This window comes from Corylus avellana, chromosome 2, assembly GCF_965113065.1.
Source record: "Corylus avellana chromosome 2, dhCorAvel1.hap1.2, whole genome shotgun sequence".
Classification (NCBI taxonomy): domain Eukaryota; kingdom Viridiplantae; phylum Streptophyta; class Magnoliopsida; order Fagales; family Betulaceae; genus Corylus; species Corylus avellana.
Window position 1 is genome coordinate 21,028,375 of NC_142491.1, and position 19,046 is coordinate 21,047,420.

At 37.4% G+C, this 19,046-nt stretch overlaps 2 pseudogenes; both read right to left on the reverse strand.

Annotated features, from left to right (window-relative positions):
* Positions 1-772: 772 nt before the first annotated feature.
* LOC148587466 (diacylglycerol kinase 1 pseudogene) lies at positions 773-2,971 on the reverse strand (annotated as a pseudogene).
* A 6,208-nt stretch (positions 2,972-9,179) lies between these two features.
* LOC148587467 (uncharacterized) lies at positions 9,180-15,863 on the reverse strand (annotated as a pseudogene).
* Positions 15,864-19,046: the final 3,183 nt, after the last annotated feature.

The window sequence follows — 19,046 nt, forward strand, 5'->3', positions numbered from 1 at the left end:
AAAACTCACTTGCCATGCATTCACATTTAGATTGATGCAGAAATTAGGCCCAACCCAGGATTTGAAGCTAATTCTTGTCCAATAAGAACATTTTCATTTAACTCTTTATTTTTTAGTTAAAATTTGGTTAAATGACAAACATTTTTAAATTTAACTAGCAATTTTTTAAAAGCACCACACAATAAACTCTTTAAATCTCACTATGTTCTATTTAAATATATTTTTTCTTCTATCTTTAATTTTTTTTTTAATCTAAAAATACCCATGTGTAGAGAGAGAGAAAAAGAGGGAGAGAAGGAAAATAAATATAAAAATGTGTGAAAATGATAGGAAGAAAGATTATTTCTCTACATTTATAGTATAGATCTGACAAAAATCATAATAGAGAATGTGAAGAGAGCTTAATAAAATAAAAGTTTTATCTAAAATATAGCGAGAGAATAATTTCTACCAGGCTTTAGTGTAAATCCATTATTTTACCACCTTTAATAAAAGTTTGACACGTAAATTTGAAACATTAAATAGAATGGGCATGGATGCTTAGAGGAGAGGGGAATAGAATCTTCTTTTTTCTTTTTTTTTTTTTTTTTTTTTTGGAAAGCCAATTCACATCTTATGATCTTATCTTAGTCAAATCCGAAAATTTGGTGAAGACAACTGTGAATGCTTCTTTCCATTGATGAAAAAAGAGGTTCATTTACAAGCATGCTTCATATAGAAGCAGTAAGTTCATAGCCACCAGACATGACATCGGAGGAGCAGGTAAAAAACTCTAGGACAGCCTCAGTGCCATTTTCTTGTAAAAGAGCTCGCTTCTGTGAAGCATTGATTATGTGATTTGTCTCGGCATTCTCAAGCACGTCGGTGATTATGGCAGCCGCATGGCCAAGAGGTTCCTCAGCCACCCTCCTCAACATGAAGGCCTGGCCATGATGGGATATGGTCAATGTACATGGATGCTGAAACCAAGGCTCCCCATCAATTTGAACAGGAAGTCCAGCAAAGAGCTGTATCTTAATTGTTTGCCCTTGTGCGAGTCTTCGAGCACGAGAAAGCCCAACCTGAAGCTTCCCAAGATGCCATGTCCCTGATATGCTCACAACCTCAAGTATCTTAATTATCATGCATAGATTGTGGATCAGAATTATCATAATTTTCATCCTCATTTTGCCACAGATCCACACCACCCATGTAGCTTCCAATATTTGCAACAAGTACACCTTCTGCATCCTCAGGGCCGGGACCTCAACCTCAACTCCATCCACTTCAACACGAACTTGCCAAGGAAAATCAGCAAATGTCCTATCCATTATGCTCCTAGCGCCCTCTCTTGAGTAAAGAACCTTATTCATAAACTGGTTATAGAACTTCTCTGGATTCTCCTCCCGCAGATTATGAATATCCAGAGCAACCTTTGCATCACATCCAACTCCAAGATAGTTGTTCATGAATTTTGGTGGTTGGGACTGCTTTCCTTGTTGATTTAAAATTGCTACCTTCCACCGGTCAAGAATGGTTACCGCAGAATGCTCTATGTGGTGTAACACCGTGCAAAGGCCCCCATGTCTCTCCACTGATCCCAAACCACCTCCCCAGGAAAGGACCCTGGCCAGATCATTTCCAGTCCCAGCAGGAAGAATAGCAACTGGAGGAGGAGAAACAAAATTTTGCTTGTCTATGGCATTCAAAACCGAACCAACAGTACCATCTCCCCCACATACAAGGATTCTAAAGTGAGGCACCTTTCTGAATAAATAAAGATCCACCTCTGGACCCTCTGTTGAGCTCAACTCAAAAACCTGAACGGGGTTCAAAAGTATATTTAAACGTAGCCTAAGTGAATCCCCATGCTGAGCCCCACTCTTCTTGTTGATAAAAACTAGCAAGGGCCTTGCATCTGGAGGCAAGTCAATCAACTCATATCTCTGTTTCATTCTTAATACCTGAGACTCATCCTTCTGATTCATTGAAGAACTTCTTTTGAAACTGGGCTTGGAATCCAGTTTGTCATCTACATTACCATTTTGGTGTAGATACTCCAGATTCGTGCTACCATGACAGTTTTCCTCTATTCCATGAGAACCATTAACTGTTTGATGAGTATCAGCAGTGCTTTCTGTGGACGTGTCCACAGTACTACCACTATTTCCAGTGTCGACAGAAGATTCATTTCCATGCTTGTAATCCTTGCTCTTATTCCGGATGATTGCACGCATTGAAGATGCTATCTCATTGGCTCCATGAGTAAGTGAGCTCAAAAATCCACCTGCAGATGTCCGGTTTAACTTCTTAACATAGAGTGGTGGTAGAATCAATCTTCTGAATGGGCCTAAATCACAAATATCACCTATTTCATTGGACATACTACTGTGGTAATCAACGTGTACGAGTCGTTGACACCACAAGCAACACCATATAGGGGATCCACCAAGGAAAGACCACTACATGGTTCCTCACAATAGCTACAGAAAGAAGTACCATCAGGTTGATCTGTGACCTCTCTCCAACGAACAGCCCATTGGTGCATCACATGTTCATATCCAATTATAGATACACATTTGCAATAATCCTTATGTGCGCTAGAAGAGCAGCTTAGATGTGATGCCGCACCACAAATGTTGCATCGGTGAATAAAACTGTCTGAGGCCACCATAGGCCCAAGAGTTTGAGAAGGGGACATGGACTTCAAGCACACACAACAATTTAAATTTTTTCCACGAGACACAGATTCTAGAACCCAAGTATGAGCAGTTACAGGAACCTTATGCCTCGTCTTTGGATTTTTCTTTGACCTGGCTATGGCTTTCATCCAACTTATCTTGATGTTTCTCCTCCATTGAAAGGCAGTATAGGCAATAGTCAAAATTCCAGCTAGGGCAGCAACTAAACAAGATATAATGAAAAGCCGATCCGTTGGATTCTTATTGTTCCAAATGGGAAGTAACATCTCAATATCTCTGTATTCATCCATTCCTTAGGATATAACTTTTACCTATTCTACATGCGGCACAGATATGAGTGGAAAACTGCCAAATCCATCAAACAACCACTCAACTGACTCTCTATAACAGCCTACTTATATTTCCTCCAATACAGTACTATCATATGTAACCAACCTTAAACCCACTGCCAAACCAGAGTCGCTGTCCTACCAAAACACGGATTGCGCGAAAAAAGTTTGAACGATGTGTTGAAACTATGCTACTCAATGCAATTACTCCACCCTGTTTCATTAAAAGGGTGTTTAATCATAGATTTCATTTCGCAAGCATAAATTCCTCCGAAGCACCTACTGTCCCAGTGGTGGTAATCGTGGAATCCCGAGTCCTGATTGGAATCCAGGGCCAAAACTAACATTCAAATACTGTAACGCACAGAAGCTGCGCAAGACGGATCGATCCGATCGAGCAGAGCAAAATCCTAAGTCCATTTTGGATTAGAGAATATCTAGTTAATGGCTAAAATCTTTCTAAAGAGATCCTAAAGCTATAAATAAGACATCTATTCCATTAATATAAAAAATAATAATAAAATATTATTTATACTTTAAAAATAATTAAAATTAAAATAATAAAAAATTAAAAAATATTTTAAAACACCCGATAGAGGGTGGCCAAACCACCACCGTTGGCCTGGGGGTGGTGGTGGTTCGGCCACCCCAAATCGGCTGGTCTAGGGCTACCGAAGCCACCTATGGCTATTAGGGGTGATCTGGCCATCCCAAACCACAAAAAAAATAAATAAATAAATAAATAAAAATTAAAAATTAAAAAATTAAAAAATTAAAAAATTGTTGGTCTTTGTGGTGGCTGGACTGGTCTGGGGTGTCCGAAGCCACCCCCAAGGCCCCAAAAAAAGAAAAAATCGTTGGCCCTGGCGATGGCTAGACCACCCCCAGGCCAACGAGGGTGGCCGGCTACCCATCTTTTTTTTATTATTTTAATTTTTATTTATTTTTTAAATACTAATTAATATATTTTTTTTATTAAGAGGACACGTAACACATTTGTGGCACTAGGATTTCTTTAAAGAAATTACAGCTATAAACTAGATACCCTCCAGTCCATTATGGACTGAAGAGGATCCAGATCCGAGGATAGGTGGTGGGGATGCTGGGTTGTTAAAAGATAAAATGCATGAATTCAAAACCTTAAAAGTTTTCTTCCACGCTGCCAATAATTTTATGGTAGTTTTTGTGTGTTTTCATGTTTATTCTAGGGAAAAATATAAAATGGCCTCCCAAACTACCAGCCATTTGTAATTTAGCCCTCCAATGTTCAAAATGTAATAAAGTAACCCCTCAAACTACCAATTAGTTGCAATTTGGCCACTCCATTAGTTAACACGGTCAAAATGGATGGAAAATGCAAAACGACGTCATTTTGTTGAGGTTAAGTTACTAAAATACCATTTTTTTTAAAAAAAATAAATTAAAAACAAATCCAACTAAACGTTGTCGTTTTGCTTTAAAAAAATCTATTGCACGACAACATATCATACTTCGGTCCATATTGTTTCTCACTTTGTTTTCTTTGTCTTCTTCATTCCAGTTCGTCACTTCCAGCTCAAAACCTTCTCCTCTCCGGCTCACAGCTCGTCAACGATGGTTTTAAAAATTAGGGATTTTACGAAATAAGTTTCTTAGGATTTGTTTGTGAATCGCGGCCATTCAGTCTCTCGATTCCAGGTATCTCTCTATCCATCTCTTCTATCTCTCATCTCTCGCCCTCTAACTGTATTTCTATCTCTCATCTCTCTGTTTCTGTTTTCTTTTTTCCCTCTTTGTATTTCTATCTCTCATCTCTCGGTTTGTTTTGGAAGAAGATAGGGTTTCATTTGATGTGTTTTGTGATTTGGTACGTATTTCTTTGTAGGTCTTATATTGACATGTATTGTGATTTAGATTCGTTATTTCAGTCTCGTTTCATATTGATTTTCGGGTGATTGTGGTTGATGAAGCTCAAATCAATTTGGGTATTTGTTTCGATGATTGAAGAGTTGATTAGGTGTTCTTGTTCAGTTGTAGTTGATTAATTGATTGCAAATTTTGGGGTTTGATTTTGGAGGTTTTGTGGTTGACTTGAAATGTTCTGGGCTATCAAACCAATTGGGTTTCGAGAGGAGTTTTGATTTAGTGATTTTTGGGGGATGGCCGAAAACCTCAAATCTTCAGCCATAATGCTATGGGAGAGATTGGAGAGGATATTGATATGGGAATAGAACTCTGAGTTCGTACACTCCAATCAAGAAGATAAATGATTTCAGCATCTGATGGTACACTTCAATCAGTTGATCAAATACTTACAAAAAAAAAAAAAGTAGATTAAAAAGATAAGTCAAAGAAGAAGGATTAAAAGTCCAATTAGTTGACGAAAATTCAAAGAAGTAGAAAAATGGTTTCAGCATCTGATGGAACACTCCAATCAGTTGATCAAATTCTTACCAAAAAAAAAAAAAGGGTTTATCAAAAAGATAAGTCATTATTATTATTATTATTTTGGGTACTCAGTTGTGACTCGTGTGCTAAGAGTCCCATTGCATAAAAGAATAGTCATTTGTCAAATCCAAATCTTCTCAGAACCCCAACAAGATGAAAAAGAAGGAAGAAGTTACTATTTTTCCATGTATTTATTTATTTATTCTTCATGTGTAATGTAGGAACAATTTTTCAATGCTTACATTAAATTTGAAGTTTATTCCACCTCACTTGCCTGGTTTTGTTGTTGAGAATGATAGAAGATAGAAGTGAAATTGCATTCATGTGCATTGCCATTTTGTTCTGTTTTCACATTTCTTAAAGAGTTTTTTGTACTCTCTCTTTTAAATGAGATTGAGAACGTTCAATTAGTGTATTTTTCAGAGGATTTTTTTTTTTTTTTTTTTAGTAGGTTTGTTGTCAATTTTGACCGTATAAAGTTTGATTTTGTCAATTTAGTTCATAGACTTTTAGATTACATTTATTGTGATCCCTCCCTCCTCTTCATTGTCAATATTCAACACTAAAAGCAAATATTTTCATTTTTTTTTCTAGTTTATATTTTTAACCAAAAAAAAAGGAGAGTGATAAAGCATAGAAGTGAAATTGGATTTTCTCAGGACCATATCATGTTTCACATGTGCTTTTCTTATTTTATCCAACTGTACATCAAAATTAAGAAAAATATTCAATGGCGGCTGCGAGGGAGTGGCAATGGGGGCTTTATGCTTGAATTCTTAACAGGTCAACATTTATTCAGTTTCTGTCACCCACTGTATCTTATGAAGTTTTTTCATTGGTGTGTGATTGTCCTTAACTGAGTTCATCCTTATCCCTGTTTACTTTAAACTTTAACTTTAAGTTCTTGTGGTGCATGGAAGGATAGTATATAAGGAGCAAAATTTAAATTTGTTGTTTACATCTTAGAATAGGGGAACCTTTATTCTTTCCATAAAGATTATAGATAGATACTGTCCTAGTTTTTTAGTTTAGAAGCTGGATGTTTTATTCAGGTTCTTTAATTATATAGAACGAACAATTGGTGACTAATTCTCATTTATGAAATATGCAAAACGAAGGTGATCATGGTTGTGTGATTATTTTATCTGGGTTGACGAAGAAGCTATGCTCCCTGTGTCATAGTTCAATGCCCAAATAGCTGACAATACAAAAAAAAACCATATTTACTAACACTTGATATAGGGGCATTTTAATTAAACGTCTTCATATGGGGGCATTTTCCAGTGCGAATGACCCTAAAAAAAATTAGAGACGCTTGCCCAATAAAATGCCTCCAATAATAATAGGCGTTCCAGCAAAGCATGCCCCAATTTAATATATTAGGGGCACTTGTCTCGCAAGCGCCCCAATTTAATATATTACGGGTGTTTTTTAGCCAAACACCCCTAAATTATAGGGGCGCTTTCAGCCAAGCGCCCCAAATTTGGGGCGCTTTCCAGCCAACGCCCCAAAAAAATTAAGTAATTGACTATTAAGCCATTCTCCATCGCCTCCATTGTGCCTAAGATGGGTTTCCCAGTCCTTTGAGGAGTGCCCTCTCCATCTCCTCCCTTGCCTTGATACCAGGTGCCCTATTTTTTCTTCTTAAATTGTCGGGTACTCTCTCTCACTCTCTAGCTTTCTGATCTGGCATTCGTTCTTGCCGATTTTTAAGTTTGTTTTTTTTTTTTTGGTTAATTTTTCTGATTTTAATTTTTGCTTGCAGATCTGCAAATTAACTTTCACTCAGCTCTCTCTCTCTCTCTCTCTCTCTCTCTCTCTCTCTCACTCACTCGGTTCTCTCTCCCTCAGTACTCCGGCATGCAGCTCTCGATCTCTCTCTCACACCTCCGGTGGCTTCGCTCCTCCGATCCGGCGAATATAAACAATATTCCCCCCACGGGCGGAGGACAAGAAGACTTGTAATTTGTTCAACAAATTATAAGAAGAATGTCTTGTATTTTTAGGTTTGGTTTTAGAGTGAGAGAACCCAAGAGAGCTCTAGAAGAAGAAGAAGAAGGGTTTTGGCCAAGTGTTGTAGTGAGGTATATCTCTAACATTTTCTTATGATTTTCATTATATCCATTGGATTGAAGCTCGAAATTGTGATGATTTGTGGGATTTTTGATTCGCTATAGAATTAGGGTTTCTGTTTGGAAATCTGGGCCTTTTGTTATTTTGTTGTGTTGGTGGCCGATTGGGACTTTGGGGTGATTGTTGTCATATTGTTGTTAAGGTGCGTTAGTGTTTTTACTTGTGATTTTCAGAACATGATTGGTTAAGCATTCTAAGCCAAGGCCCATTTCTTCATATTTTGTTGCCTTAATAACACAATACATGTAGCAGTGAACAAGAAAAAGGAAATGCAATGCCGTTTTGTGTTTGGCTCAACTTATGGAATATGAAAAGAGTACCAAACTTCTGAACAAACGATTTATGCCTATACTAATTTAGTTTCTTGTTCTTTTTCTTGACTCAGGGGGTGAAGAGGTGCTTGAATGAAGGAGGAATTGGATTTATGATGGCTCCAAGATATCACCCAGCAATGAAGACTGTCAGCCCCGTGAGGAAAAAGCTGAAAGTGAAAACTGTGTTCAATATCTACCTACCCAATGTTGAATCCAGCAAAAGTACCCTGTTATTTGTTTCTGCAAGTTCCATTAGCAATAAAACTCTTGGTGGCTGCATGGGTGATCATATGCATGATTAATAATCCAAGCTTTATGGCTTTGGATGTATACTATTTCCTTATATTCTTGGGTCTATGAAAATTGCTTTGATCCTTTTGGTTTGATGATTGCAGAAATCAAAAAAAGATGCAGCAATTAAAATGCATATGAGGTTTGGTTTTATAGTGAGAGTGGCTTGTATTTAGAGGTTTGGTTTTAGAGTGAGAGTTTTGAATGTAATTATAAAACTTGTATTTTGTGAGGAATTGTAATTTATTGGGAGCAATTGAGATTGTATTTGAATAAATTTTTGATTCAAAATATATATTGTGGGATTGTATGGTATTGAATTTGGACTTGTTATATATTTTTCAAACAGGGAGAAAAAAAAAATGAAAAGGCAGATGAGAAAAAATAAATAAATATATGTTATGGGATTGCAGTGAAAACTATCCCATATCTGCTGTTAAGATTTTGGTCGGCTCAGATTTAATCTATGTTTTTCTAACTCAAAAACTCACGCCGTGTGACCAAACAACAAACGTCTCTTTTTCGTCCGTGATATTTTCTTCCATCAAACAAAGCAAACCTCTATTTGCTACTGGAAGCATCTCCTTTGATTTGCAATGGGAATTGTTGGCATTCTGTGGTTTCCAATCAGAGATAGAGCAAAACATGTCTTATTCTTCTAGTCTCTCCTTCCCTTATATTTGTGAGATTTTTATTATGTGAATATATATATAAAGACTGTTCTTTATTGCCTTTTAGCACATCCAAAATAACCGATTGTTGCTTTCACAAGGTAAATGTGTCTACCATTAACCATATATATATTACACATCGAACATGACAAATTGTTGCTCTCACAATCCCTTTCTTTGGATCTAATATTCTTGCCAATCCGACTTCTTCCTTTTTTTCTTGTTAACCTCCATTACTGCAATTACCTTATCCACGGTTGGTACAATAGTTTTACCTCTTCTGGCAGTCGTTGATATACATGCAGTAGTTAGCCCAAATTGTGGTTGAGGAGCCTAAGAAGATTCAATTGGTTGAGCAGACCCTTCTGGTTGCGATGTCCCATGTTCCTGCGTCAACAAGTGTGTGCTCACATTAACCAACCATCAAATTCAAAAGAAAATAAAATAAACACTTAGTGTATGAAGTACTCACAGTAGCACTAGCATTGCTCTGAAACTGTGAGGACTGTGTTTGAAGAGGTCCATATAACCGTACTGTGTTGACAGCACCCTGAAACTATATAAAATTAAAATACTAACTTTCATTCAAAAGTATAATGCACATTAAATTAAATGGACCACAATGAAATAATATTATCAATAGCTTGCTCACACTAGCATTGTTCTGAGACTGCGGTAATTGATATTGAGGAGGCCCATACAATTTGACTGTGTGGACTATACCCTGAAATTGACCTCTACCTCTACCCCTAGTCCTTGGTCCATCTCTATGCAGTCCAGTAGGCACTCCCCTAGTCCTTGATCCACCTCTTTGCAATCCAGTAAACCCTTCTGGGGTAGGTTAACGACTCCTACCCCTATTACTCCCTCTACCTCTAGAAGATGCATTAGTAGCTTGCGAAATCTGCAAAGATGATGTAAACTTGGTAAATCGAATGTAATGAAGTTATGGCAATGAGTAATGACATATTAACAGTTTGGAACTTACTATTTCAGCATCAGTAGTTGGCTGGGGAGTTGGGGTTTGACCATGTAAACTTGGACCATTACCATCTTGTACCTATGATAACAAAATTGTTACACATTAACATATTGTAACCAAAAAAAAAACATAACAAAGCTCCAGTAGTAGCTCACCGCATGCTGTCTTGCACTACTACTTTCTCCCTTGTAATTCATTGCCTCTCTTCTGTTCTGTGGACATGTTCTGCTTTTGTATCCAATCCCTCTGCATTTGGAGCATCTCATCCTAACTCCACCCTTCCTCATACAGTATTGATTAACAGGCTCTTCTGGACCCCTTGTCCTTAATTTTCTAGGCCTCCCTGGTTGTATTCTATAAAAGGGGGGTCCACATGGTCGTAGTTTATCTTCACCCATTGGTCCTCTCCAGGCATTGGATAAACAATTTCATCATAGGCTTTTTTATACATCTCAACAGTATACCAATCATCTACATAATCTTCAAGGTCTGCATTAAAAAACCAAATTGCAGACATTACATGTGCATATGGGATTCCTGTCAAGTCTCACTGTCTACAGCCACAAGTTTTTCTCAACCAATTTACAACATACTACTTGTTATTGTGTGTCACTTCATATAACCCATCCCCAGCATATGTGCTGTAGCAATGCCCAGCAACCTGTCCAATTTTGCAACAACCCTTGGACAAAGCCTACCAACCATAGTGCGAATGACATCCCTCTTTGTTTGATATCTTTTCATCAACTTCTTCTTTATCATTTCCAGCATAGATATGATTGGCAGGTCATGCGCCTTTAGAATGTAAGCATTGAAGCACTCGCACAGGTTGTTCACAGGGATGTCATTCGCACTACCAGCCATAGTGCGAATGACATCCCTCTTTGTTTGATATCTTTTCATCAACTTCTTCTTTATCATTTCCAGCATAGATATGATTGGCAGGTCATGCACCTTTAGAATGTAAGCATTGAAGCACTCGCACAGGTTGTTCACAAGTAGATCACACTTGGGGAATGTATTGAACCAAGCCCTGGACCATGAGCTTGGGTCAATCTTTGACAAATAGTTGTATGCATCCTGACTTATAAGCTTCAATTCATCCATTTCCTTATGGAAATCAGTTTCAGTGTATGCTGCAACCGCAACCCATAACTTGTCCTTCAATGCAAGACCACGATGACCTGTATCTCTGTAGTTCGCATACAAATGCCTTACACAAAACCGATGGTCACCTCCGGGAAGCATCACATCAAAAGCTGATTGCAGCCCCTACAATTGGTCACAATAATAAACAAAAATTGGTTACCTTTTGATGAAAACAACGAAAATTAAAAACAAAGAAACATAATGAACTTAAAATATAGTTACCTTTTGACGATCAGAAATAAATGTCCATCCTTGTGCAAGGGGGGTGCCAAGATCTGATAGCAAAGTCTCAAGAAACCATATCCAGTTGTTTTTGGTTTCTGCCTCAACAACTGCAAGTGCCACTGGACACATGTCATTATTGCCATCCCTCGAAATGGCAGACAAAAGCTGTCCCTTATAAGTCTCCTTCAAAAAACATCTATCTAACCCCATAATAGGCCTACAACCAGCTCGAAAACCTTTTTTCATGGCAGCCAAAGAGAAATACAACCTTTGGAAACATGTTGGGTGGTCAAGTAGAGGTCTATCAACCTTCATCATTACACAACTACCCCGATTCGTTTGTCTAATTGTTTCACAATAATCCCAAAGCGTATTGTATTAAAGCTTTACTTTGCCCTGAATCATTTCCTTTGCAATTCTTCTAGCCCTATACATCTGCCAATTATTATCATCAACACCCCACTTATCTTTAACTTCCCCAATAATTGCCTTTAACGGCATGTTAGGTTGTGCTCTAAACTTGTCAATCAATTTATCAGCAATCCAGGATGATTTCACAGTCGAATTCCTATGCTTCCTTGTACAAGTGTGTTTGGCCTGTATTGATCTAATTTCAAATGACTCATCATCCTTACATTTACAACCGTAAACCCGATACCTACAACCTGGATCCCTGCATACCACAATACATTTGGATAGGTAATTCTTTTTAAACCTTATATCCTTACCATTTCTTAAATTGTTCTCTCTAATAGCTTCTCTAAAGACTTTGATTGAAGGAAATCTCTGCCCATTACTCAACTGTGGATTGTACATGTCAGTTTGTTGAAATTATGTTCGCCTAGTTACACATGTGGCAAGAGATGAAACCTCATTCTCCTCATCACTTCTGGGAGGGGATACAAGAATGTCACTTCGTGCCATGTCTGAGTTTGCATCAGCATCATCAACCTCATCACCATAGCATTGACCTCTTCCACTAACTTGTATTATTGCTCTCTCTGCATTTGCATATTCATTATCACCCTCCGCCTCCTCATCACTCTCATCCTCATCATCATTATCCTCCTCCCCATCCTCATACTCATTACCATCCCCATCCCCTCAGCACCACACTCCTCAACATTTCCCCCTTCCATGGATGGCACAGGAAGGTTGTTATCTTCATCAAACATGTCTGGTTCTAACATTTCTTCCCAATAAGGATCATCTCAATCAATCCTACTAATTTCACCATATTCACAATCATTATCATCTTCATATTCATCATCATTAATTGTAGGCTCATCGAATGAAACAAGGTACAACGTAATGACCAGTACCCCTACATGTGCAGCAACCATTTCCAACACATTATAGTCTGATGAAATTAATTTCAGACCACTTTGGATACTACAACCTAGCTGTACGTAATACACTAGATCCCCTGACTTGTATCAATACTTTTTACTATACCCTCCATCTCAAAAAATGACAACTTGTCCTCTTCAAACTTTTTATCATACACATCTACCTCACCCCCCACATATGCGCACGTAAACCCCCTATTAATCTTACCACCATAATGCACTTCAAATACAAACTCTCGTGTAGTCATCCTAAACAATAGAAGAAATAAAGAAACTTAACAAATCTATAAAATATTAAACAAATCCAGCTTAAGTAAATATTAAGTACATATTAATTAATTAATTAATTAAAGTTAATCAATAATTACTATTTCACATGTATGATAAGATATGTTGTTTTTAGTATAGCATGCACATGTAGCCAATAGATTCAATAATTAAACGGTCAAATGCACATGAGATTCATTATTAACAGTTCAGGTCTTACATGTAGAAAAAGCCCCACCATCCATTATGGTCATCAGTTAGCCCCATGCATGTTGTTATATGTGCACGATTGATGGTACTACCTAGCTTTCTTTTTATCCTTCAAACAAATGGTCGCCTCTTATGTTCTCATTACCACTTTCTTTGGTTTTCTTGCATCCGCATTTTTCTTTTCAGTTTGGTTCCGTAGAAAAATATCTCTTCTCTACACATGCATTAAATAATTTGGGTTTGTAGTTTACAATGTTAAGTCACATACATGTGATGGAAAGGCCAAAAAAGATTGTCTCAAAACATTTCTCCTTTACACTTGTTCAACATCTTCTTAAGGTCAAATCCTGTTGGGATTATTCTAGATAGAATACAAATGAGCACGGGATACACACACACATCTAGATTCGAGAAATACATATATGTTTTATAATTGGCAAAGAGGGACATCTATATTCATTGTCTACTCTTTATGAAGTCACTAAATTTTGATGGTGTCTGATGACATGCACAAAGGGAGTCTTAGTAAATGAATTAATGGGTTTTAATGAAATAAAGTAGTATTTAATTCTTTTAAAACAAACATAGCCAAAATTTTATAAAGCTAATTCATCTAATTAAATTCAAGAAAACCAATGAAAGTGGATTGACAAGAAAACTAATTCATCTAATTACCTTGATTGAGAACGTTCACAACAATATCATTTAATTTATTCTGTTGTCTTAAGAATGGACAGATCACAAGCATCACTGAAAAGCTCTCTTAATCAAAAAAGCATATATATATATTCTTTTTAACAAAAGAATTAATGGCACCAAACACGTCTCATCATTAAACTTTTAAGATCTAATTTTGTTTCCAACATATACAGGTGAGGCCAAACGTGCGATATAGGGACCACCCAGACGACATTTATATATTATGTTGAAGAGATAGTGATGAGAAAAGAAATATTTCTTTAATTAATGTTTCCTAGCCATGGAAGTAGCAGAAGCCTAGAAGAAACCTATTGTTGATGATGCTGATTTAATTAGCCGATGAGGTAGAATATTATAGCTGTGGGCTCTCATAATGCTTTTGAGAAAATTTGACACATTTATTGTCTCAACAACCAAGCATGTGCATCGTTTTCATCGTTATTGAGAAGCAATGTTGTATGACGATAATTTCAGAGATATTGGCTTGGACTCAAAATAGAAACCATTTACTCTGAATGTCAGTATCATACTTTATGTAGGGGACCACAAAAAAAAAAAAAAAAGGAAAACTATACCCATAGCATATAAAATCCACAGAACCCATCAACCCCTATGCGTAAAACCCATCAAACAATAAGCAGACAATAAACCTATAAACCAGAAACTACAAATATTATTCAATGAAACCAAAATCTCCAATAAGCAGACAAGCAAAAAAATATACAAAAAAAACAAAAAAAAACAAAAAAACAAAACAAACAAACAAAGGGATCCATATCATTTTCCTTTCACCATAAAATCAATTTCCCTTCACCCAAATCAAAACATCAATAAAGAAAACCTAAACCCATCGAGAAAGAAAACTCCACAAACCCTAAAAATAGGAAAACTCAATTAAATTTAGTGTTAAACCTTTAGTGGCCGAAATCTTGAATGGAAGACGTCTTTTCCCCCACGATCTATATGTTTTTTGTGAATTTAATGGGTTTGCTAAACAAATTGCAGGTGAGGCGAAGTGAAGTGACGAGCTAAAAACGGCGTGACAAACTGAAAATTGCTGGAAGGGGCTCTTTTGTCTGCTGAAATCTGCTGAAATCTGACGTGAAGAACTGAAATCTTGAAAGGAACAAATCGAACGTAAAAAACTGATCTTTTTCAAGCCAACCCCCAAGGAAACTGATCGTTTTCTCATGTGAAAAACTGTCGGACGAAGGTTAACGTTGTAGCTGTTGGACATGGTTGTAACTGTTGGATGTGGGTTGTCTAACTGCTTTCAAACTGTTGTTGTCGTGTTGTAGTATTGCAAGGAGTTTTTTTTGAAACCCTAAACGACAAGTTTAGTTGGATTTGTTTTTAATTTGATTTTTTTTAAAAAAAAGGGTATTTTAATAACTTATCCTCAACAAAACGACATCGTTTTGCATTTTTCATCCATTTTGACGGTGTTAACTAACGGAGTGGCCAAATTGCAACTATTTGGTAGTTTGGGGCTACTTTATTACATTTTAAACATTGGGGGGCTAAATTGCAAATGGCTGGTAGTTTGAGGGGCCATTTTATATTTTTCCCTTTATTCTATTTAGTGTTGTTTATGCCAAATACCGGAGACTTTTTTTCAAATTCCCTTTTCCAATTTATCTGATTAAAGAAATAATTAGATTGAGGTTTTTTTTTTTTTTCTCTTTGAAGGTGGGTCCATTGGAAAACGGAAATGAAGGTGGGGAAAAAATCTTGGGGTCATAAACCTACACTTTAACTCCAAAGTGTTATTTGAGGAAACTTTGAGGGGTAAAAGTGTAATGTTTTCCCAAGTTTTTTCTTTCTTTTTTTTTTTTTTTTTTTTTGAAACGGGCCGTTTAGGCCTTAGAAGTGCGTTTTGGGTCTACAGTGAGTGGACTTTTAAGCGTTAAGTGTAATGCTTTCCAATATAAATATCGCACCTCGCCACCTTTGACAAAGGGTGTACTCTACAGACCGAAACGCTTCTCACGTCGCAGCCGGTCACCAGAGAGACAGCAGCGTCACGTTTCCCATAGCAGTGTCACGGTTGTTTCCCACGGCTTCACACTTCCACACCTCGCAGCCGGTCACTGGAGAGACATCACCCACCGCGCCACCGGAGACACAGCACCGCATGCCGTTCAGACCATCAATAGCACTCCCTCGGAGCAACACTATAACACTGCACTACTCAATCACCAGAGTAGTGCCCGCTCTCCCACCGCACACTTCGACTGTGTTCCACACATTGTTAAGGAAGCCCAACCACCACACGCAGCACTATAGGTAACGACATAGCAATAGCCCACTGCCACACACGGCATCGCAATCCTCTGATCCCACTGCATAGCGAAAACTCCCAAGAAATAACCGCTCTGATACCAGCCGGCAAGAAGTGCATTTCTTATTAACGGAATTGGAAATCAAAGAAAAACAAAACAACAACAGCAAAAAAAAAAAAGAAAAAAGGTATTTATCGGCTTTTCTTCCTTTGCCAAGTTTTGTTGAGCATTATTTGTCCCCTTGGTGTTTCATTAACTATTGTTTCTAGTTTGGGTTATTATTTTTCTCTTTTTTTGTAGTCACCATTTGTTCAATCTTCTTATGAACCTAAAATCATTTGCTTCTCGATCGGTAGCCTCTCCTTTTGTACAAAAGATTTGAGGAGTTAGTTTTTCGATCTGTTGTTTTTGCTGGGTGATGAGAGGATCTGAATAAAAAATAAAAAAATAAAATAAAAAAAGAGTTTCTTCGTTGTCATAGGAAAACAACGCCGTTCGGTTATTTTTACACAAGAGTTTATATTTTATATTTGGGTAAAGTCTAGATACCCCTCAAACTACCACCCAATTGACAATGTCCCCCCAAACTATCAAACAATTGGAAAGAAAAGAAAACAATAGAAGTTTAGAAGTTTTCTCTCTAGGACGTGCGACGCTAGAGGAGAAGAACTTGTTTTCCAAGTCTACTAAGACTGTGGAAGATTGTTAAGATTTTGTCAGAGAGGAGGGTGCAGTTCGTAGGATTAGTATGGCAGAGGATATTACCAAGCTTTGGGAGACGTTTAATCTTACGGAGGTGGAGAGTACGACTGTTGCGGTGCGGGAGGAAAATCTTGAAGATTTTGCTTCAAAAGGCTTGGATTGTTTGGTGGGCAAGTTGATTGTTGATAGGGTACTTGGGAAGGAAACTATTCGCTCAAAAATTATTCGATGGTGGAAACTGACAGGGTATTTGTCTTTCAAAGTCCTTGGGGACAATTTATTTCTCATTGAGTTTGAGCACTTCTAGGATAAGTCTAGAGTTATTGAAGGACGTCCATGGGTATTCGAGGGGAATCGTTTTTTGGTGGTTGAATTTGATGGCTTGATACCCCCTATCTAGATGAGTTTTGATACGGCGGGCTTTTGGGTTCGTATATGCTATCTTCCGTTGGCATGTATAGGGCGAGAAACGGAACGATCTCTGGGGGCTACTGTAAGGCATGTTGAGGAGGTCAAAACGGATGATGATAGTTTTGGTTGGGGCGAATTTTTGAGGGTGAAAATTCATATCAATTTGCTAAAGCCTATGGCTCGAGGAAGAATGTTAAAGTTGAAAGATCGTACCATCTGGATTAATTTTCAGTATGAGTGGCTTCCCCACTTCTGTTTTCAGTGTGGAATGATCTGGCATGGGTGTACAGGTGCACCAAAGGAGAGATGAGAAGTAAGCCGGGAGCAAAGATCAATAATGAATATAGGCCTTGGCTGCGGGTTTCAATTATAAGAAGGTGGCATGACAAAAACAAAGGAGGATGGGCGCGCACAACAAAAGAAAAAGGTTTAGTGACTTGGTTATTTGGGGCATTTTTGGCCAAAAAAAACGTCTCTACTGATTTCGCAACGCTTGATTAGGGGCACTTGGAACACGTCGGTTTTTATGGCGACTACGGGCATTTTTGGCCAAAAAAAAAGTCTCTATTGATTTCGCAATGCTTGATTAGGGGCACTTGGAACACATCGGTTTTTATGGTGACTAGAATTTAAGTTTGAGATGTTTTTTACTAAAAAGTGCCTCGAAAAGGAGATGTTTAGAACAAAGCACCCCCTTTTTAAAAAGGGGGTGCTTAGTGGTGAAAAACGCCCTCATTTAAAAAAAGGGGCGCTTCCTAGGCAAGCGCCCCCTTTTTAGAATGAGGGTGCTTCCTAGGCAAGCGCCTCTTTTTTAGAATGAGGGCACTTCCTATGCAAGTGCCTCCTTTTTTAAAAGAGGGTGGTTGCATTGGAAGCGCCCTCATTCAAAAAAGGGGGCGCTTACATGTAAAGCGCCCCTATTTCTATATGGGAGTGCTTCCACACCGTGAAGCACCTCCAATAATTAATATGTGGAGAAAATGTTTTCCCCATGCAATCCATATATATTTTTTATTTTCTCCTGATACACAATATGCAATACAATATTGTATTGCGTATTTTCTCCAAAAATATTGGATTAATCCATAAATATTTTCTCCATTCATCAATCTCAGACAATCTTATACATATCTCACAATACATATCTAATCCATATATACAATTTCATATCTCATAAGACATCTAAATCCAAAATGATGATATCATAAACACAAAGTGTACCACATCTTAAAGATTTAACAAAAATTGTACCATACATATGAAATAAAATATTCAAAACGATATCATAAACACAAAGTGCACCACCTCTTAAAAGAGTTTACAAAAATTGTATATTGCATATGAAATAAAATATATCAACGGGTTCGCTTAGTATCTGGCGTCAAATACGTACCTAACCTAACAAGTCAAGTATACATACGTCACTTAACGATTACCTGCAAATAACAAAACCAAAAGAAAATATTAAATTACAAGCCTATATCTAACTATTTTGAAAGTGCAAACCTATATATAACTAGATTATATTACAAGTGATTAAGATATGAAGATCTACACATACTTTGTGTGATCCACAATGGTCGCCTTCTGCATCAACTGCATGCTCATCTTCATTTGTTAATCCATTCTCACCTATATATTTTTGATGGGGCATTTTTGAATTATTTCCAGGACATTTTTGCAACTTCAAATCCTCATGGAATGGATGATTGTTTTATGGGTTTTCCAAGTAAGGTGGACAACGTGGGTCGTAGTGGGGGACTAGCTTTGATGTGGAGGGAGAGTGTGCATGTCGATATCCAAAATTATAGTCGACGCTATTTCAATGATGTTGTCAAATTGGGTGATTGTTTACATCCATGGAAATTTGCAGCGTTTTACAGACATCCTAAGGTGGGAAGGTGGAAGGAATCTTGGAGTCTAC